Source organism: Lactuca serriola, chromosome 8 (assembly GCF_051521515.1).
Source record: "Lactuca serriola cultivar US96UC23 chromosome 8, Lser_US96UC23_V15, whole genome shotgun sequence".
NCBI classification, from domain to species: domain Eukaryota; kingdom Viridiplantae; phylum Streptophyta; class Magnoliopsida; order Asterales; family Asteraceae; genus Lactuca; species Lactuca serriola.
The window spans coordinates 52,743,050-52,767,287 of NC_136415.1; positions in this window are offsets into that span (position 1 = coordinate 52,743,050).

The following is a 24,238-nucleotide window of genomic DNA, read 5'->3' on the forward strand; positions in this document are numbered from 1 at the left end:
GCATTCCGGAATGACTCTCATGTCCGGAATGAATGCTGATCCGGAGTCACAATATTTTGTCTTTGTACATTTATTAATTTTGTCTTTGTATTGATGTAAAATTTCATAGGAATTAGTCTTTTGTTATATTAGACAATCAGAATGTCAGAAACATCTCTACTGTCCAGTCCTATGTAAGCTTTGTAGTTAATTCGCTGTAACCTTCACTCCTATTTATAGGATCTTTCAATGCAAAGTCAAATACGAATCTTTAACTTAACTTTTGGAATTTACTCTGTTATTCAAGACTTCTTTCTAACATTCTTCTTGTTCCTCATTTATTAGCTTTACCTTGATCATTTATTCTCATACTTCATTTATGAATTGATCATTTGTTGAATATATTATCTAAGACTTTACTGGTCTTTCCAGCCTTGAAGAACATTTATTAGTAACCAGACATAGACATTGATCATAAGCATTCACTCAAGGTTTGAGTTTTCAAACCTTGTCCCTGCGTATTAGATCTGTTTTGTTCTCTCAATTGGTATCAGAGCTTGAGTTGTTGTCCTTTGAATCCATAAGATCAGATTATAATTGGTTTGAGATTACCTTGGTATTTCAACCATTTCTGTGATAAGGATAAAAGTTCTTCTATATACCACTTTAGCTTGAAGATATCTTAACTTCAATTGCTGCTTCTAATCCTCAACAAATGATTTCAATGCAAATCGCAAATAGTGTGGGTGCCCTACACGTGCCCCATTACTAGTTGTGGAAGAATATGATCACTGGAAAGTTAGAATGGAAAGATTTTTACTAGCCAAAGATAAAGTTGAAGAAATCTGTAGATCCGTCAAAGAAGGTCCTCATGTTCCTGTGAGAATAGTTGTGAGAGATGTTGTTACTCAGCATATGGGTCAAGATGAAACACGTCCAGCTCCTCTAACTGCAGATGATATTGAGAAGCTGCATGCTGACCAAGTTGCTTTCTCAGAAATGGTGTTTGGTGTTCCTCCCTCACTCTTTGAGCACATCAAACTGTGTAAATCAGCCAAAGAAATTTGGGACACTCTTCAGGACCTGATTGGAGGATCGGAAAATATGAAAGACAAGCGCCTCACCTCAGTTGTCAACGACTTCGATACCTTCACTACCACTCCTGGTGAATAAGCGGCCGCAACCTCCAATCGATATCGAATCATGGTCAACAATATGACTGCTCATGGGATTGTCCGAACTCCTTTGGAGTACAATCTTAAATTCATAAATAGTCTAGGAAAAGGATGGGGAAATGTAAAATCTTGTCTCTAAAGCAATGGTTCCTTGAAAAAATTTAAACTCTATCAATTTATGGATGAGCTTCAAGGACACGAATCTAATGTTGCTCAAACCATAAGGGAACTCTCCGGAGGTCCTCTTGCCCTTATTAGCTCTTTCGAACCAACCATTCTGAACTTGTCTACTTCAGATCCTTTTAAGCCCATTGTTCCATCAGTTCAATCATCCACACCCATTTTACACACACAAATCTATCCCGTCGATGATTCAAAAGCTATGGACTCTGAACTCCGTTTCCAACAGGAGTTTGCATTACTCTCAATGAAATACAAACATCCTTTCAATCCCTCTCACAAACCATATCAAAACCAATTTCATGCTCCTCATTACAACAACCCTCAACCATACTCAGCTTCGGAATCTAAATATTCTTCCGAAAATCCTCCAGTATACAAACCAAACCTATCTAAACCAAAATCTACTCCGGAACCTTCTCAAAGTTCTAAATTGGACAAACCAAAAATTTTGTGTCATAAGTGTGGACATGCAAACCATTTTTCAAAGATTGTCTGGCTGATGTTCCGCAAAAACCAAAAGTCAAGGATTCAGCCTACTACGTCCGAAAAGCTCAAGAGATGGCTGAAAGCGAAAAAGCCTTTGTGACAACAGTCTCGAGATGTTAAAGGATATTGGTCATCCGGGAATGATGATGACATGGAAACTGGAAGGAATATGTGTCTGATGGCAAGAAAAACGGTCGAATGTGATGAAGGTTATTGGTCTTCTGGGTCAGAATATGAAGATGATGTTGTTGAACCTCACTATTGCTACATGGCCACCAATGATCCACCTGGTCGAAACATCGTTCAACAGGTAAAATCCATGATCTCTGATAATAATGTTGATTTGTCTCTCTGTGAACATTATCTAACCTAGATTCATATAGACATGAGCACCATCTATAAAGCCTATAAATCAGCCATAGACGCGAGTGAGAAGAAGGAGTGTGAATTAAATCATCTTAAGTTACGTTTCGAGGATAAAAAAATTAAAAATCGAGTCTTTAGAGTGTGAACTTGTAATGTCAAAGGATGAATGTATCATTTTAAAAGACAAATGTGAAATCACCTATTTTGAACGAAATATTTTTATTTCTGATAACAAACGTCTCAATGCTAAGATAGATGCGTTGCATAATTCTATAGACATGCTTGAAGCGGACATTCGGATGACTCATAATTTTCGTCATCCATGGTCTAAAGCACCTGGTCTCGGAAGCGAGTTTCCGAAATCAATTGCTAGTCCCTTGAAGGAATTGCAAAACTTGACATTCATGGGAGAGGTTTCGAACATCAAACATTCGAACACTCCTGTTTCTCCCTTGTCACCATTTGCTGAGACTGCAGACCATTTTGAGTCCCTAATTCCAGAGTTCAAACCAATTGTTGTCAAGTGTCCTGATTCCACGCTACTTCTGCCTCTGATAAACCTGGACCTGAATCGGACCACATAATTCCATCACAATCTTTCAAATTACGTAGATTATGTCCCTAGGAATAATCATATGAACAATTTTGTGGTTGAAGAAAACATTTTGATGACAACTGAAACTGACACCTCTGAGATTGTATGGGCATCCTTAGATGATAAAGTTGAAAAATCAGGTTGTGTCTCCTCGGATTCTTGTGAATCTGACTCCTTAGTAGTCTAAAAAACGAAATTGGTTCCCATTTCTCCTGATTTTAGTCATCCCTGTATTGGAAAAACTTCAAGGTCCTCGTCTCACACTAAAAGAAAACCAATGTTGAATACGAAGGATATCACAGATCCCAAAGTAGAAGCTAGACATGCACATAAGAAGGAAGTTAAGACTAGATAAAATTCTAGGTTCATTGAAAACTCCAAACCAAGTGTAACCCAAAACTCTCATGCATCAATCCATAGTCAAAACTCCTTCGCTCCCACTAAGATCCTTAAAAGATCTTCTGAATCTCTCAGTCATGTAGAACCCAAGAACATAGTTAGTTCTACTTAGCCTAACTCTCATGTAAACGCCATAACCGTCCAAAACACTTCTCCTTGGACTGTTTCATCTGTTTCTATCGCTAAATCTGATGGCACAATTTTTAAACCCAATCTTTCAAAAACCAATGCATCATCAAACAAATCCACAAATGCAAAGAAAACGAATTTTTCAATATCTTCAAAGAAAAATCTTGTGTGGAAAGTTAAATCTATTGTTAATGAAACAACACATCTGAAGGATACAATTGTTTCTAACCCTTCAGAAGTCAAAGGTCCGAAGAAGAAGGTTAGGATACCCCAAGTCATTGACTATGACTACTGGATAGATGAAAAGACATTAGCCTTCTGTCTGTTTCCAAAGAATTCGAAAAATACCACCCAGAAACACAAGATTGGTCGTAAGTCACAATCAAAGTCCAAAGTCCATGTCTACGTCCCAAAGTATAATTCAGAGCCTAAAAACTCCATTACTCACTGATTTTGTAGGCACTTTGTGATTCAGAGCAAGAAACAATATGGTATATTGATAGTGCTTGCTCTATGCACATGACGGGGCAGAAAGACTTTCTACGAGATCTAAAACTTTCTCCAAATGTTGGTTACGTGACATTTGGCAACAACTCCAACTCCCAAATTCATGGTTATGGAATGCACACCAATGGAAACTTCTCTATTTCAAATGTTGCTTACGTAGCTGATCTGAAACATAATTTGATAAGTGTTGCTCAGCTCACTGATTCAAATCGACGCGTGAAATTTTGCAAAAAGTACAGCTATGTAATGACTGAAGACCGGAAAGAATGCTTAATCAAGTCTCTTCGCAACAAGAACATGTACCCGCTCGACATCAATATGATTATTGGCAAACCGCAACTCTGCTTTCTCACCAAAGCAGTTCCTGATGTCAGTTGGTTATGGCACCGAAGCCTTGCTCACCTAAACTTTCGATACATTAATGATCTCATATCTGGTGAAATGGTGAGAGGTTCACCTCTTCTCAAAATTGAAAATGATCACTTGTGTGCTGCTTGTGAGTGTGGCAAGAAATCGAACAAGGGTCATCCTCTTATCATCGAAAAATCCATTTCGAAACCATTGGAACTTTTACACATTGATCTTTGTGGACCTTCCACTGTAGAAAGTCTTCATCACAAGAAATACATTCTTGTGATTGTTGATGATTTCACAAGGTTCACTTAGGTCTTCTTTCTAAGGCTAAAATCTGAAACAGCCTCAGAGTTCATAAAATTCATCAAAGGAATAGAAGTTCTTATCAAACTCCCAGTTACGAGAATCCGAAATGACAATGGATTGGAATTCACTAATTCCACCATTGAGAAATTTCTCATTGAAAAAGGGATCGATCACAAATTCTCAGCTCCGTATACTTCACAACAAAACGGTGTAGTCGAAAGACGAAATAGAACTCTCGTTGAAACTGCTTGATCTATGTTAAAATTTGCAAATCTACCACTCTATCTTTGGGCTGAAGCCGTGTCTTCTGCATGCTTTAATCAAAATCGAAGTATCATCAATCGATGCCTCAACATGACACCGTACAAAGCTATGAGTGGTCGGAAGTTAACAATCTCGTTTTTACATGTTTTTGGATGCAAATGTTTCACCAAGAACAACCATGATCAGCTTACCAAGTTCCAACCTAAAGCTGATGAAGTCATCTTTCTTGGGTACTCCTCAAAATCAAAATCTTACAGAGTTCTTAACCAGTGAACTCATTTTCTGGAAGAAAGCTTTGACATTACCTTTGATGACAACTTCGTTCGAAATTCTGGCCCAACCCACTTCACAACTCATGTTATGGAGTCCGATGCTCCTCCGCCAGGATGTCCGAACACTCAAAAAATTCTTGAAGTTGACTTTGAAACTTTCTTTAGTCCTTCTGAAACCGCATTTGATTTGGAATCCCGAACACAGTCTACTCCTAATTCCAATCAAATCTCTCCTTCGGAAGCCCCTACCTCGCAAAATATCTCCGGTTCGATCCCAAGCCTCTCTCCATTTGATTCCGAACCATTTCAACCTTCTCACGTTGAGGGGGATAATGCTCATCCCTCTCTTGAATCAAATGTGGATGGCTTCTAAGATGCAACTACTAATTTCGATGACTCCAATCCTATCGACATTGATGAAAATGAACATTTCTTTGAGTTTCCTTCTGATGATGATGTAATTCGATCTAATTCAGAAGTTCAGGGGGAGCATCATCCTCACAACCAAACCATTCAGGGGGAGCAAATCAATTCCATTGTTGATATCGGATCAACGGCTGCACAAGAACTTCCAAGGTTACACGTCTGGACAAAGGATCACCCTCTAAATCAAGTAATTGGAAACCTCAATGTTGGTATACAGACTCGTTCTGTTACAAGTATTCAATATGAATGTCATTTCTCTATATTTATATCCATGGTTGAACCCAAATCCATCAAGGAAGCATTAGAGCATGCTGATTGGATTACAGCCATGCAAGAAGAACTGGCTGAATTTGACTGAAATAACGTTTGGACTCTTGTACCTCCACCTTCGGATCATCCCATTGTCGGTACAAGATGGGTATTTCACAACAAGCTTGATGATGCAGGAGTCATTATTCGGAATAAAGCAAGATTGGTGGCAAAAGGATTTACAGATATTGAAGGACTCAACTACGATGAGTCCTTTGCTTCGGTTGCACGTCTTGAAGCCATCAGAATCTTTCTGGCTTATGATGCCCACAACGGCTTCAAAGTTTACCAAATGGATGTTAAGAGTGCTTTTCTTAATAGTGAACTCGAAACCGAAGTGTACCTTCAACAACCTCCATGTTTTATTAATCTTTCCTTTCCGAACTACTGTTACAAACACTGGAAGGCAGTCTACGAACTCAAGCAGGCTCCTCGGGAATGGTACGAGACCCTCACCGATTTTCTCAAATGCTCCGGTTTCCAAAGAGGAATTATAGACCCTACCTTGTTCCAAAGATCAAATGGAAAACATCTCATGTTGGTTCAAATTTATGTGAACGATATCATTTTTGGATCTATGGATTCATCTATGGTTGTTGACTTTGCTAAACTAATGATCAATCGATTCCAAATGAGCATGAATCGGGAGTTAAGCTTCTTTCTTGGCCTCCAAATCAAACTAACTAACATAGGAATCTTCATTCACCAAGAGAAGTATATTGCGGAACTCCTCAAGAAATACTCAATGGACACCAGTGCCTCAGCCAAGATAGCCATGGGTTTCGGTCACAAGATCTTTGTCGATCCCTCAGGTGTTTCGGTTGGTGAAAAGAAGAACTGCGGAATGATTGGATCCCTGCTCTATCTCACAACAAGTCGTACGGATATCATGTTTTCTACATGTTTGTGTGCCAGATTTCAAGTCAACCCAAAAATGTCTCATCTCCTGGCTGTGAAACAAATTTTTCGATACCTCAAAGTTACAAAGAGTCTCGGAATCTGGTACCTAGCAAATGAGAGCTTCCTACTCCAAGCCTACTCAGATTCAAACTATGGTATTCTTCAACTTGATAGAAAAATCACTTCAGGTTGCTGTCAATTCTTAGGTGGTCGTTTGGTTAGTTGGTCATCCAAGAAACAGAACTGCATTGCACTCTCTACAGCCGAAGCCGAATACATCGCTGCTACCAGCTGTATATCTCAGGTTATGTGGATGAAATCTCAACTCTTGGATTATGGTTATCGGTTTCAACGCATTCCTATCTATTGTGATTCTCAAAGTGCCATTGCGATTTCTCATAATCCAATTCAACACTCAATGACTAAGCACATTGATATAAGTTCATCCTGATTGATTGTTATTCAAAGTCCACGTTGTCATTGTAATCAAATTTTCATCTCGGAATATACTTTATAATGGCATCCCAGAATTCCACTCCGAAAAGGTATTGCATTTTGCACTTCGGAATCTCAAAATTTACTTCGGAAGTTTTCTCAACTCTTACTCCGGAATGCTTTCCAAATCATACTCCGGAAACTTTTCTTAGATTTCTCACCGGAATGTTTTTCAAAATCATGTTCAGAAAACCATTTTCAAATCACTATTCCGAATTTTTTTTCTTCGGAATCTCAAACCTTTTCCGGAATCATACTAAACTTTCTTTGTTCTGGAACCAAAACTCACTCCGAATTACATCTAATTCCAGACTACTTTTCAAATACAACTATGTTCCGGAAAACAACTCTTTATCCTTCGGATCATAGTCTGTCCGGAACCGCTCATCTGTAATTCAAAAGGTTAATAAGGCGAAACATTTTTGCAACGGTTACTTTTTTAGAAGATCGTTATCCAATCTTCCTTGAATTTCGTAACACGTTTGCACGCCCCCATAAAGCAATCATCTATTCGCCGTTTAGGGTTTTCCATTTCAAGCTATCAAACACCCAACCTTTCCCCTCCCAGGTCAACTCAACCCCCTAAATACAGTTACCCATTTAACGCGACCCGTTTTGAACTTGGATCCTCATCATTACCTTCCCTGACCCGACCTACTTACCTTACCTATAAATACCCATTGATTAATCCTTTTACCTTTTACCTCTTTACGCGCCAAATACTTCCAAAACCCCTAAAATTCTCCGAGTTCTTAAATGTTCTTCAAGCATTCATAACTCTGCAACAATGGCTTCCCCTCCTTCACCACCAAAAACTGCTCTAACCGCTTCCATTCCCAAGAAATCCATTGCCAAGAAGAAACGATCAAAGGGTTCATCTTCATCAACCTCCGCTGAACCGTTTCTAAGGGACACGACGCAATTGTTTTCCCTGAACCCTGAAGATTATGATGAATCGATTCGTGTTATGGTGGAGTTCATTGCAAACCATCCCATCTCCATCCCTCTCACTAAAGTTCCTAAGCCTACTCTTCCACTTCATCATCTTCACAGAGCTTCTACAAAAATCAAAGAAGTCGATGGTACGTTGGAGACACAAATCATTGGAGATCGAATCGTTCGCATCTACAAATCAACCTTTCTCAAGGCCATCGGTGCTAAACCAAACCCCAAAGGATTCAGACCTTTATGAACCACATTGGATACAATCAAGATTACAGGGCCAAAGACTTCAAGAAATCAACTGTCTCAGGACTCCGGACTGTGCTGATGCACTTCATCATTCGCGGGCAATCGGGTAAGAACGGAGGAACTGATACACTTAGCAAGGACTGGCTTCACGTTATCTATAGCATCTACTCCAGACGTGACAACGCGGTTGATCTTCCGGAGGTCTTATGGAAGATTTCTGCAAGTTTGCCATCAAAAGGAAGGACAATGAAATTTCAAGCCCTAGATTTTGGGCACTGATGATTCAACAAATCTTCAACGAGCTTTCCGAACCAATTCCAGTCTCCACAATTCCTCCGGTGGTATGTGTTTCCTTCAAGGCTGTCAAGGCCTATAGAATTCCAGACCAATCCTCTTTTGGTTCGATTAGACGACTTCCGGACCACATGTTGGCCTTAATCCCTTCCGATTCCATTTATCTGAAACAACACTTAGATACTTCGGTTCTGTTCGACCCAAAAAAACCTACCCCAGTCTCAGTTACGCCCACTTCGGAAGAGGCCAATCCTACCATGTCCGGACCTAAGGTTGAGAAATCTGCCAAACGAAAGAGTTCTCCCACCAAACCAAAGCCTAAAAAGCAGTGTTGCAGAAATCGGCGTTGGCGGCCGATTAATCGCTTGGCGGCCTTAAACCGATTATGATTAGGGTGCTTGGTGGAAATTGGTCAAAATCGGTCAAAGTCGGCCTTGGCGGTCATAGGCGGGAATTTTTTTAAAAATTTAAAAATTTAAATTTTCAAATATTACACCAAAAATTTAAATTTTCAAATTTTTAAGCTTTCAAATTTTAAAATATTAACCTAAAATTTTAGAAATTTAAATTTTCAAATACTTAGTTTTTTAGGGAATATTGATTTTTTAAATGATTTTATTAATAATTAAGGGTCTCCGATTAATCCCCACCTAGTCCGATTAATCACTTATCGTCAGTCGACCGCCGAACGATTTTTACAACATTGCTAAAAAAAGAACCAAAGTCAGCTCTTCCTCTCCAAAGGAAGATGCTCATGACATTCAGGTTGACTCTGGCCGTCTGAACACCCCTCCTGCCCACTCATTTGAGGTCCCCTCAATGTTTCAATATCATCTGCACACACTCACTGGGAGTCTCCACATAATCCACCCTCACCTTCCCAAAAAGGTGATGTCGGTGTTGATCATAGTTCCTTGTAGCCCACTGGAACACACCCACGAGTCTCTTTTAATATCCTACTTGTTTCTTACACTAGCACACACTCTAGAACCCATATTCCGGACCCTAAGCATTTCGGAGCTTGAGCAGTCTCTCCGACTCTGGATGCCTCAACTGGTCTGATACCCGGAAGGTGTACATGACGACCAGGTGCTAACGATCCCAAATGGGAAGACTATGTCAACAAGTCCGTTTCTAGACGTCCGGATCTGACACGTGCTTAGGTGGAATCCACTCTTACTTCTATTTACAAAAGGGCTCATCAAAGTAATCTTCCTTATGTTCCTCCTACTGATGATGATGCTGATGAACAACTGGCTTCGGAACAACCACCAATCACCACGCACACCAACGTATTCCAGACTGATTCGGATGAAGAACTCCCTAAAGAAATCATGCTCTCTGATGATGGAAAATCAGTTCCGGACCCCCACTTAATGTCATCCGTCCTCTTTCAATCCAAACCATCTACCTCCAAGTCTGCCTTTGACTTCGGATCATCTTCGTCAACCACTCCGGATGGTGTACTTAACTCCAAACTGCATGAAGATGATGTTGCAACCAATCTTGGTCCATCCACAAATACTTCTTCACGATAAGCTCCTCTGTAAAACTAATACTGACTCCGAATCATCAGCTGGTGACTATATTGATCCCTTTGCTCTTCTCGAGATTCAGAACAACGTCTCAGATACTATGAAGAAGGTGTCATCTATCGAAACATCCGTAACAGAGCTCAACACGAAAATGGATCAAAAAGTCTTCGGACTTAATTCCAAACTTGATGCCATCCTATAGTCTCTGTCACACCAATCCGGACCCTCAGTTGTAGAATGAGAAGCTCAGCTTGACCAACTGATCTCTATCCGGCTCAAGCACTCTCTCGAAGAAGTTGAAGCGAAATACGATGCCTCGGTAGAACACTATCTTGACACCATCACCTCCATGCTTAAAGTCCATGACGACTTGGTGTTTGTTACCAATGATCTCATTAAGCAGACCAATGTGCGTCATGAGAAACAAATCCAGAGACTAGAGAAGGATATAAAGAATAAGGACCAGATGAATCTCATCATCCAACAAGTCTTCTTCAAACTTCTTTGATCCACTTGGAACATTGTTGATGTTCCGAATTGAATGTTTGATGAGATGTTAGCCGTCCTGAGACATCTGTCCGATCACTTGGCTGGTCAAGCACCTACATCTACGACCTATGACAATCTCACCAAACAACTCAACACTAGTCTCCAAAAAGTGTTTAAGAAATTTGATGAGGTAAAGGAATCTTAAATGCTTGCACCGGTACGAAGGTTTCCCGGTGCAAGAGGGGGAGAAGGCCCTAGCCAACCTTGGAAACCCACCTCAGAGTTTACATCCGAGATGAAGACCAGAATTCCGACGATGAAGTCCAAGTCATGTCCGAACTTCTAGGAAACTCCTCCGAAGAGGAGGATGATAGTGAAGAAGAAGAAAAATATGTCACCAAAGGAGTTCTAGGTCTCGAGGCTCCAAAGAAACTATTCCCAAAGTCAATGATTGAGGAAGAGAAGAGGATATGGTCTGTAACCTCATGGCCATCCTCTTTACTAGATGTTCTTCAAAGGGCCATTCAAATGGCCAAAACCAAGTCCTTCCTCACAACTCAAGCCTTCAGAGCCACTCCTTCCATTCTCCCACCAATTCCGGCCCCAAAAATTGCTGAAATAGACCAACACTCTCCACTCCGGATCCCTGATGATATTCCGGAAGATCCTCTTCCGAACCCCACTCCGGAATATGTAGTGGATGAAAATATGTTGGTCATCATGGGCGCTCTAAAATGAGACAAAGGCAAAAAGCTCATGACTGATGATCAACAAGCATTCTATTCCGGACATCCTATGAAACAAAAACATGGATGGTCCCAGGAGGAAATCAATCAGGCATTAGAGGACAACATCCAGATTCAAGCTCTTAAGGATAATCCTGATCCGATGCGTGGGTATCTCCTCTTTGCCATGAAGGCATACTCCGAGACCAAGAAATTGTTCCATGTATGTACTACGATCTTCCATCCAACGATTCTGAACAAATTGATCTTCCTCTCTCTCTCTCTCTCTCCATATAACAAGTACAACATCAAATTTGCTCTGCTTCACCCAAATAATGATCCGGAAGTAATCATCCGGACCGAACGTGAAAGGCTTGAACCATTCTATTCCAAGAATGCTCAAACGTTTAAGCAGGTATGGACCAGAAAGAGAATCACTCAAGTCCATGGATTTTCAAGAAAAATCCTAGTGAAATTCGATCTTAGCTGCCCACTCTTTCGATTTCATGTCCTCCGGAACAAGCCTTCCCACCGAACCATTACTGATGCAGACTTCCCTTCCATTAATCTGAACGACATCCTAACCATGGCTGCTTACTTTCAAGGAATGCAAAATAGCGATATCAGCATGAGTGCTTTTCATGCCGCTCTAAGCTTCCTGAAAGATTACGTTGCTGAATTCTGCAGATGCGACTATGAGCTGGCACATCTCTACGGAACTGAAGACTTCGTTGCGAAAAACACTTATGTTCTTCTGGAAGATGAGCTTCTTGAGGATGGTCCAACTAATGATCCGGTTCTAGGGTTTGTCTACACTACCAAGAAGACAAACAACAAGGACTTTTTCTATGTCCTTGACAAACACCTAGTTCCAACAAAAGCCCTTCGGAAGTTCATCTCTCGAGCTTCAAAGTATAAAGCTCTGGAAAACGTCAAAGCAAAGTTTGTAAGTCAATTGGCCTGGTATATTGTGTTGGATTAGGTGTCTAAGTTCATAACTATTTCTGGATTGTACTTGACCTGATTAGCATGGTCCATTTGGGTTGCATGGCATTGCAACACTTGGATAGACTAAATGAGAGAAAGGACACTAAAGGATTGTTAGTATATAATAAGTTCTAATATATTAATAATATTATTTAATTTGTATTGATCAAAGAATTAATTTGGAATTAATTAAGTGTTCAAAAAGAGACTAATTAAATATTTGGGGTTGATTGTGTAAATAATCTATTCTTATATAGTGGGCTAATGATCCATGGTTTGTATGGATTGGGCTAAAACCCATAAGGTGCTCCATGGGTAATCCATGGAGGTTACAAACCCATGGATCATGGAATATGAAAAGCCATGACAATTAGGGTTTACACGGTGTAACCCTACTTGTGCAACAACTATATAAGATGCTCTAAGGCAAGCAAAATCGGCCACTAAGGGAAGAACAAGAGGGCTATCCGATTTTGAGGTGTTAGTGAACTTCTCTCAAGTCTATTCCAATAGGAGTAGTGTTGTGTGAGACATTTGAGACATTACACTTGAGGTGCTAGGCTCATAAGGTTTTCAAGGAATCCAAACTACAAAAGGTATGCTCTTCTTCTAGCATTTATGTTTAAAAGTTCCCCATGGTATGCTAGATAGGTTAAGAACCTTGGAAATCAATTTTGCATGTATCATAGTAAACCATAGATCCAAGGTTTCTAGGTTTTCATGAACACCTTAGGAGTGTTAGAATGCTCAAAACCCTATAGTGGTATCAGAGCCTAGGCTTGTTTGTTTGATACTTGATGCAAAATTGTGAAAAAAAACTCAGTTTTTCTGCACTCTGCAACATGAACTCGCTGAGTCCATGGGGGGACCCGACGAGACCATGACTAAATTCATCCTAATCGTCGAGTAGGTTCGTGCACTCGACGAGTAGGAGTCCTAGAATACAGATTTTCAAGTTTTGCTGCTGGAAATGGACTAGAAACATTACCCTAAACTGTTTTGGTCTTATAAAACTTGTTTTAGATGGTGTAATGGTTATGCTAATCCATTTTCAATAGCTATTATCAAAATTTCAAGTTTTATATGGTTAATTTTATGATTCTTGAAATTGTTGATATGCATGTTCATGAACTTATGAGTTTAGAAGATCATATGAATTATTTGTAACTTGCTTGTTAGTTTAATTCTTGATCATTATGTGTTTTAATGGAATCCATAATTTGTCCTCAAGTTATGGATTACCAAAAGTCATTCTTTTAAAGTCCATTAAAGAAACACATAGGTTACATAAAATGAAAATTCACTCATTTTATTAAACCATTAACTCATAAGTTATGAAAGATGAAGAGTTTTGAAAGTTACAAAACTTGACCTCAAGTTTTGGAACATGTAAAGTCACTTTAAAAACTTTAGTTCCAACCCCCAGAATTTTAAAAGTTAAAATTCAACCCTTATACTTTGTAGTATTATAAGTTAATAATAATTATATATGTATAAGAGCAAGTTGTCTTACCGTTAGTAGGCCTCATTCACGAAGCCGATCTATAAGGGGCGTATAAGGTTGTTGTCTATAAAATGGCAGCTTAATGGGTGTCCACTCTCACCCACCGCTTCCTTGACTGGTGGAGGGTCGTTAGCTGAACGGGTAGGACAAAGACTATAATTCTCCCTTCATTAAAAGTATTAATGTTAAATACAAAGTAACTAAATGTTTTATAAATTCCCACTCTTAGTTACTTTAGGAAAAATGTGAATATGGTTCTAACCCATGAAATTACACTTTGTACTTTTCTTAAGTTGGTTAGTGGAGCGCGTGAGATTAACCGGCACACTAGCTGGACTTAACACGGTAGGCAAAGTGTAACTTAATGTTTATCATAGTATAAATGGAGCGCGTGTGGTTAACCGACACATCGATTGAGGGGTAAACATTTAGGGTACCAAGTAATTTGCATGGTTACTTCACACCTTGTTTTGTGATCCTTGACATACCAGTCACAAAACTTGAAGGGCACACTCGAGATTTAAAAATGCCATTGAAAAGTTTAATGTATCTCAAAGAACCTAGGAGTTTGAAAACCAATTAAAACCTATAACTTATTTCGTTTTTCATGGTGGAAATTGGTGAATCGTCATTCACCTACCTTCAAATATTTTATAGCTTGGATTACGACATCCCTTTTCTAAGATATAAAATATTGTGTTGGGTTGTAGCCATAATATTTCATCTTAGGTGTTATATTAAGGACTTAAATCAACTAACTTGAATATCTCTCATTGTAGATGTCTGGTTTAGACAACTATGATCTTCCCAAATCTCATAGAAATCATACTTCTCTACCTCCACCTCCTCCATTTATTCTCCATGACCCACAAGCTCAAATACTTGAAAAATTCAAGGTCACTCAAGCCCTACTAGCAATGAAACATAAAGATGGAAGACCTGTGTGTACTCATGTCATAGGAATGAAGTCACACATTGAGAGGTTGAGAATGTTGGGTCTCGTTGTCCCAAGGAAGTTGGCTATTTACTGGGTTCTTCAGTCACTTCCTGAGTCATATAGTGAGTTCATTAAGAACTACTATCTGAAAGATCACGACATGACCCTAATAGATCTATCTTATTTGCTTGTTGTTGCTGAGTCAGAAATGATATGGTGAAATGGCCAAGAAAATATGGGTGGAACGTCTATTTCTCAAACTTCCATGGAACTTAACAATGGTAACATTGGAAATCCATAAAAGCTTACTCTTCCCAATGGAAAGGGATCGGCCTTGGTCAACCCGATTGACCAAAAAGTAAAGGGAAAAACTAAGTCTGTGATTGTCCCGTGTACCATTCCCAAAGAGTCTATATGTTTTCATTGTCAAGAGAAGGGGCATTGGTTGCGAAACTGACCTAACTACTTGAAAGATCTAAGAGAAACGGAAAAATCAAAAAGGTTTGAATCTGCGTCAGGTAAGTCCACTATCTAACTCTGTTAAGTTCCTTATTGATTATTCTTAATACAAAATGTGACTCGGTTACATTTTGGTGTTGGGCTAGATCAAGCAAAGGGAAGGAAACTTAAAGAAAGACTATGTTGAATCAGATCGCGAAGATGGATTTCAATCGCATGGTTCGAAGATTGGATTCTTGAGCTACTACTTAGGAGTTATGATAGATTGCTAGAAAATATGTAATATCATAGTTTTCATTTAAATTTGCATTGTAAGGAAAAGTTTTTTCTGCATTTATAAATAAATAAAATTTTATTCTATTTTATTATATCTCCATGCAATGACATTTTATGAAAAATTGATGTTTGTAAGGTTCTAGCAATAATGGAAATTTGAATTTGATTCTTTCATTTGTGGTAGTGTCTAAATTTACCAAATAAAGAAGATTCTCGTCAACCAAGTTTCAATTAGACCGAAACTTGGAATCATGCAAGTTATATAGTATAATGAATGAGAATTTTAATCTTTAAAAAATTAAGACTAATTCCTTGTTTACATGTATATGTGAGTCAAGTGAAGGACTAAGGGATCCAGTACACATTCTTGTGCACGGGTCAAGGTCCACCACAAAAGATCGATAAGACTATTCGTCATGATTTACTAAAGTTGAGTAAATATGGTTATACTTACCAGTTTAAGTATAATTCTAAAATATTGGAAAAGTTTCGATGTATTGCAGGACAAATGAGAAGAATCAAATTAGGCAGAAAGATAAAAGTTTCTCAAATCTGAAAAGATGGGAGAGTAATTTAGTATCATGTTTTGTGATCATCTTAATGATTAAGAAACCATATCACAATTGATCCTTTAAGGACATCTTAGTGCATTCTTATGGCTAAGAAGAGAAATCATGAATTGTTGAAGTGGTTAAATCAAGAAGCTGAGTCATACATCGTTCCAAAACAAGTCTTAGAGTCATACTCCAAGATTGTAACTTGAGTGACATATCTTAAAGAAAGGTTTATAACACTTGTCAAATGTAAGAGTAAAATGTGTCCTACTCTTGTACATTTGAAATTGGTAAGCTCTTATGTTTTAGATAAAACAAAGACCAACTAAGGCCAATTATGTGAAGTGTTTGTCTTGATAAAGAATCCACACTATCTCTTGAATAGTTTGCAAGTGAGTCTTATATGTCAAGAGGACAGTGGGAGTCTTAAAGATCTTGAAAAAGATTCTGGATCTAATCAAGAAGAAAAACCTATAGTTTATCACTAGCACACGACTTGAGGTTTATAACCTATCGTGTTGATATATTCCTATTTCTGTGCCCATTCTAGTTAAAGTTGGCTTTGCGTATGAGTTCTGAGAGTTCTCAATTGGTTGCATAACAAATTGGAAGCAATGGCAGACCCTTGTGCTGCCAGGTGGCAAGAAGTTAATATTTATTATTGTATAAGTATTTACAAAATTGTATTCTAAACTTAATTTTCTGAATATGTAAGGACGTATGAGTAATGTTTTTCAATTATTCTAATCAGAATAACATACCATGTACTATGTAATGTAATAAAAAATATGATGAAATGGGATCAAGTACCATTTCTGCTTCATGCTAGACTGGTCCAAATTCATCTTTCAATTCACATGCTACTGACAAGGAGGATAGTAACTAACCTAAACCTTTCACTCAGATAATCAAAATAATAAAAACAATGAGGAAACATGTTTCAAGCTTCAAGCTTCAAGCATCAACATAGTTTTAGATTTTCCCTATAATGATTACACCAATCTTTCATATATACACCATTTAGTGTACTTGTCTAAATATTATGGAAAAAGAATAACATTTATATCAACAAGAATATTATTTAATCATTTAGAGGCAAACCATTGATAAAACATGTTCCAAGCTCCAAGCATCATCATGGTCAGATATTTCCCTACGATGCAAGCACCAATCTTTCAAACATGCATAAATATACATCATGATACTTAAAATAAAATATAAAACATACTATTATTATAACCATAATAATATACAATTACATCAAGATTTAAACAAAATTATGCTAAAATCAATCTCCTACCTTTTATGTTTGAAAAAAAATAATATTTAAACAAAACTATAGTGAAGCTTATATGAGAAGCAAACGTTATATCATATTTCACCAACTGTGACTCATATTTTGTAAGTATACACATATTCTTAAAGAGGAATTAAGTCGTAGGAAGGAGGGAGTGATACATCAGACTCATTATTCATTTAGGACTTTCATCAAACATGTAGAGTGCATTTTTAGTTTAAGAGAAATTGCTCAATAATAATAATTTTTTGTACATACCTCATTAATTTATAGAAAGAATACATATTAGCTCAAAGATTCGTTGTTTTTGCTTGCTTTTCTTTACGTAATATGTGCTCGAATGCCCAGGAAAAAAATACATCTTGAAACAAATTATTAATAGCTGAAATCAAAGCCTCTAATTGAGAATACATCTAAGATGATGATGAATTGCTGAAATCACAGATTTGATTGTAAAAAAATCAAATCTTGTAAACTGTTGGAAATCGATATCAATTGATGATCGATTTGCTGCTATGAACTGATGAAAATTAATGAATTGACTAACAATCGAAACTTGAAGTTCTTGAATATCATACTTTTAGTTGCAATTGCATCAAGTGAAAGAGATAACTTTCTGTGGAAGATTTGATCGATTTGGCTGCGATTGAGAAAATCATTAGACGAATGGGACGACATCTTGTTACGTTAAATGATGAATTAGAGATAAAGCATGACTAGTTATTATGATTAGAACATTAACTAAACTGCCCCTAAGAAATTAATTAGGCACTTTAATCTGGGTTATTTTTTAGCCACAAGATCAGTTTTGATCAAAGGCTAAGATTTGGTCTTCATGTCTCACAAAATATAGGTGTTTTCAAATGAACCTCTACATATATATATATATATATATATATATATATATATATATATATATATATATATATAAGATCATACGAAAACATAAATACTTTGTGAAAATGCGAAAACAGATTTTATCTTATAAAAATCAAACACATGTACTTTAGAAATTGAGTAAATTACTTAAATCGTCCCTATGGTTTAGTCAAAATTGCACATTTGGTCCCTAACTTTTTTTTTGCACTCGGATCGTCCATGTGGTTTGATTTTGGTGCATTTTTCGTCCCTATGGTTTGGTCAAAATTACACGTTTGGTCTCTAAATTTATGTATGTAAGGGACGAAAAACGCAACAAAATCAAACCACAGGGATGATCCAAGTGAAAAAAAGTTAGGGACCAAACTTGCAATTTTGACCAAACCATAGGGATGATTTCAGTAATTTACTCTTAGTAATTAAATTTATTAACAATAAATTCAAAATAATAAGTTTGCATGAGAGTGTGTTATGGTAATATAGATTTAAATGTGATTTTAATAACAATTTCTCTTTTTTTTTCACATCCTTAACCACTTTTAAATTTAAGTTTTTATAATAAAAAAAATCAAAAAACATGTTTTGCTTCTATGAAACAATTTCTCATATGTCATCGATTATCATGATGTGGTTCTAAATTTGGATGGATTCTTGACCAAAGTATATGGTTGAGGTGACACAATCTTAATAGTGAACCTTTATTAATCAAGGAACCAATCAATCAATCTAAAATTTCAGAATTTAAAGCGATCAACAGCAAAAGGAAATGTTGTAGATTTTAACAATTGACGCACATGTACTGGATTATAACAAAACTAACTTCATTTTTTTCATTAAAATTTTTTCGACCATGTTTTTTATCGAAAAAAAAAACCAAGTATACCATTGTTTATGATTTTTCGTCTTCTTTCAATACAGATCTATATTGATATACAAAAAATGATTTTTTTTAAAAAAAAAAACCCACTTAATTTCTTTGTTTTCTAAAAAGTTAAGGCCTATTTTTTTTATCAAATAAATTTAACAAATATATCAATTGTAACATCCCAATGATAAGGTACTTTTAATTTTGACCCTATAATTTTATTATATTGCAATTTAGACCCTAAGTTCAAGAAATAGAGCATTGAAGGACCTAGTGACATATTTGTAATTTGAGTGTTGGGGGAGTACGCCATGCATACGAATGTACGCTAAGCGTAAAAGGCCGCGTTGTGCGTACATATATACACAGGACGTACGTGTCAAGCATGCAAACCCTAATTTTTAGGGTTTGCCTTGTATTTAAACCCCATTATAGCCTCATTTCCCCTCACCTCATCAGCCTCCATCCACTCCTATGTTTTTGCAACCCAAATCCATCTTGTGAAGCATTTCTAAGCTTGAGAGTGTGTATTTTGTGCTTTTGAAGAAGAAGGAAGGAAGGAGAGACCACCTTGGAGGAGTGAAGCTATTTAGATCCAGGATCACACCACCTTTTGGCACCATTTGGAGATATAAATTTTTGAACTTGGTGAACTTTCATTTAGATCTTGTGTTGGAATGATTTTTGGTTCTTTTTTTCCTAAATGTGGAGATTCATGAACATAACATGTTTTTGACCCATTAAGCTGTCCTTTCAGACCTTTACGAGGGTCTTGAGTCATAAAAATGGGTTCCAAATGGTTAGTTTTCATCCGTGCATCATTTAGAAGGTCTTAATGGATTAAGAAGTAGATTTAATCACTTAATCGGCATGAAAAGTCATAAAGTTGGAAACTTTATGACTCTTGAGGGTATTTTAGCCATGGATATGAAAAAAATGGATGTGAGAGCTTAAGCCAGTAAGATCTTAATGAGATTTTGGACATCTAGGAGTACACCCGGCATACCTGGAGTACACATCGCATACGAGTTCAACCAATCTGATGGTGGTCAACGCTCGAGTGTACCCATCGTATGTTTGGAGTACTCCCCGCGTACTCACTCTGTGTTGACTCAAGTTGACATGACAGGGTTGAATCAGTTGATTTGACCAGTTTGACTTTGACTTTGGCCACTTTTGACCTAAGGGTATTTTGGATTTTAATGGAGATTGGTCATTTGGTTGAATAGGTGACGGTTCGAGCCGAGATTTGGAGTCGAGACCTTATTAGCTATTGTTCTGTTTGTGAGGTGAGTTTTTCCTAACTGCACTTGCGGGTCAAAGGCACCAAGGCAACCCATTCAATTAAATATCTTGTTATGTGATAGTATGTTATCATGCCATAGTGATCTGTTAGATCGGTACCCTAGTAGATAGGATGATGGTTAGCTTAGTGATCTATAGATCTACCTAATTTTCTGTTGACTGATTATGTGTTTTGTTGGATTAGTGTCTAAGTCCATAACTATATTTGGTATGTACTTGACCCGATTGGCATGGTCCATTTTGGTTGCGTGGCATCATGCATTTGGATAGACTAAAATAAGAGAAATAACACTTAAGGTTTATAAATATATTATAAGTTCTAATATATTAATAAGATTATTTAATTAGTATTGATCAAGAATTAATTTGGAATTAATTAAGTGATCAAAAGGAGACTAATTAAATATATGGGTTGATTGTGTAAATTATCCATACTTGTATAGTGGGCTAATGGTCCATGGATTATCAAGTTGGGCTAAACCCGTAGGATGCTCCATGGTATTTTTGTACCCATGGATCATGGAAATGAAAGGTCGTGACAATTAGGGTTTACATGGTGTAACCCTAATTGTGACACACTATATAAGCATCTTATTCTTCCCAAAAATCGGGCACTATGAAGGAATGGTGAAGGCTAGCGGATTTCATGAAGTGTCTCATTTGTCTCAAGTTATTCTAAGTGTATTTGATGTTGTGTGAACCATTTGAGGTGTCACACTTGGGGCACTAGGCTCTTGAGCTCCATGGAATCAAGCTACATTAAAAAGGTTTGTATTCTATCTAGTTTTGTTATACTAGTACTTATGATTATATGCTAGTTAGGGTAATACCTTGAAATATTCATATTTGCATGTATAATAGTGAAAACATAGGTCCAAGGTATTTAAGGTTGCATGTACACTTAGGAGTGTTAGAATGTTCAAAACCCAACAGTGGAATCAGAGCCTAGGTTTGTTTTCTTGTTATACTTGCAAAATTGGCTGAAAAATCAAAGCTTGTTGCTATCTGCTCAACAGACTTGCCAATTCCATGGAGGGACTCGACAAGTCCAAGGCTAAATTCATCCAACTCGCCGAGTTGGTTCATGCACTCGACGAGTTGGACCCCAGACAACATATCTTCGACTGTTTTGGCTAGAATTGGAATAGGAACATTACCCTAAGCTGTTTTTCAACTTATAAACCTGTTTTTGGAGTGGTAATGTTCATGCTAATCCATTTTCATATATAATTGTCAATAGATCCATGTTTTATATTAGCTTAATGGTTAGGCTAATTACATGAAAAATTTTGATGGAATTATCTTGTTCTTATGAGTTGCTTAGATTAATAGAAAAGTTATGTGAAATTGTTGTTTCCAATCCATATTAATCTAAGAGTTGGTTCTAAAATGTGTTTTTGTAACTTGTCCTCAAGTTATATGAAAAGTCACATTTAAGATTTATAAAACTCATAAATTTTCCATAGGTTACGAATAAAGAAAAGTCATATTCTTTTAATAGTTTAAAGTCTTCCATAACTTGTCCTCAAGTTATGGAACGTGACGAGTTTTTTGAATTAAAACTACCTTAAACACATCAGTTATGGAATTGAATAGTTTCAAAACTTGCCCTCAAATTTTGGAATTTGTAAAGTTTTCCCTAATGAATACTTTAATTCCAAGTTAAGCCCTTAGAATTTTAAAAGTTAAAATTCAACCCTTATACTTTTTAGTATTATAAGTTACTAATATATATATATATATATATATATATATATATATATATATATATATATATATATATATATATATATATATGTATGTATAAGAGCAAGTCAGTCTTACCGTTAGTAGGCCTCCTCACGAAGTCGGTCTATAAGGGGGTATAAGGTTACTGCCTATAGAATGGCAGTTTAATGGGTGTCCACTCTCACCCACCGCTTCCTTGACTGGTGGAGGGTCGTTAGCCGAACGGGTAGGTCAAGGACTAGAATTCTCCCTTCACTAAAAGTATTAATTATAAATACTAAGTAACTAAACTTTTATAAATTCTCAATCTTAGTTACTTAGGAAAAATGTGAATTTGGTGCTAACCCATGAAATTACACTTTGCATTTTGCTTAACTCGGATAGTGGAGCACGTGTGGTTAACCGGCACACTAGCTGGATTTAACAAGGTAGGAAAAGGGTAACTTAATGTTTATCATAGTATCAGTGGAGCGCGTGTGGTTAACCGACACATCGATTGAGGGCTAAATATTAAGGGTACCGAGTATATTTTGCATGGTTATTCACACCTTGTTTTGTGATCCTCGACATCCCAATCACAAAATTTGAGAGGGCACGATTGAGATTGAAACATGCCATTGAATAGTTCAATGAATCTCAAAAAATCTAGGAGTTTCAAATCCAAGTAAAACCTAATTAAATTATTTCGTTTTCATGGTGGGAATTGGTGAATCGTTATTTTCCTACCTTCAAATATTTTATAGCTTGGATTACGGCATCCTTTTCCAAGTTATAATAGTATTGTGTTGGGTCCTAGCCTTAATATTTCATATTGGGTATTATATTAAGGACTTTAAATCAACTATCTTGAATATCTCCCAAAATATGTATGGTTCAGACATTTATGATCTTCTTAAAACTCTTGGAACAAGCTTTCCAAATGAAGATGATTTCCCATAAATCATTCTTCACGACCTCCTCCAATTATTCTCCCTAACCCACAAGTTCAAGGTCAATCTAGTCCTATTGGAAATCAAGGTCTATGTGTGCTTACATCTTAGAGATGAAGTCACATATTGACAAGCCGGGAGAGTTGGGTGTCAAAGTCTTAAGAAAGTTGGTTATTCAATCACTTTCTAAGTCACATAGTGAGTTACCTCTGGGACTACTATGAAATAGACTATGACATGACCCTTAATGATCTTATCTATTTGCTTGGTGTTGCTGAATCAACAATGATTTGGAGCCTTGGTAAAGCAAATTTTATTAGTAGATCAACTTCCCAAACTACCATGGACATTGACAATGGTAACATTAGATATCTAGAAAAACCTTCTCTTCCCAAGGAAAGGGATTGACCATAGTCAACTCGGTTGACCAAATGGTAAAGAGAAAGGCAAGTCTGCAATAGTCCCATGTACCATTCCCAAAGAGTACATATGTTTCTCGTGCCAAAGTATGGGGCATTGATTGCAAAGCTGCCTATTTATCTGAAAGATCATAAGGTTGATCAAGTCAAGAAGTTTGACTCTACTTCAGGTAAACTCCACTATCTAACTCTGTTAAGTTTCTATTCTGAGATTCTTATTACATGATGTGACTGGGTCACATGTTGATGTTTTAAGAATCAAAGAAAAATGAAGAAATTAAAGGAAGTATATGATGATTCTGATCGCGAAGATGGATTTCGATCACATGGTTCGGTGATCAGAATTTTGAGTTATTGCTTAGGAGTTATGATAGATTGCTAAGAAATATGTAACATCATAGTTTCCATTTAAAGTTGCATTGTAAGGAAAGTCATTCCACATTTGATAAATAAATAAAATTTTGTTTTATTTTATATGTCCTTGCAATGGCACTTATGGAAAATTGATGTTTGTATATTTCTAGCAGTAATGGAAATATGAATTTGATTCTTTCATTTGTGGTAGTGTCTAAATTTACCAAATAAGAAAGATTCTCATTACCCAAGTTTTTAGGCGGATAGAAACTTGGACTCATGCAAGTTGTATAGTATGATGAATGAGAACCTTCAGCTTTGGAAAATTAAGACTAATTCCTTGTTCACATGTATATGTGAGTCAAG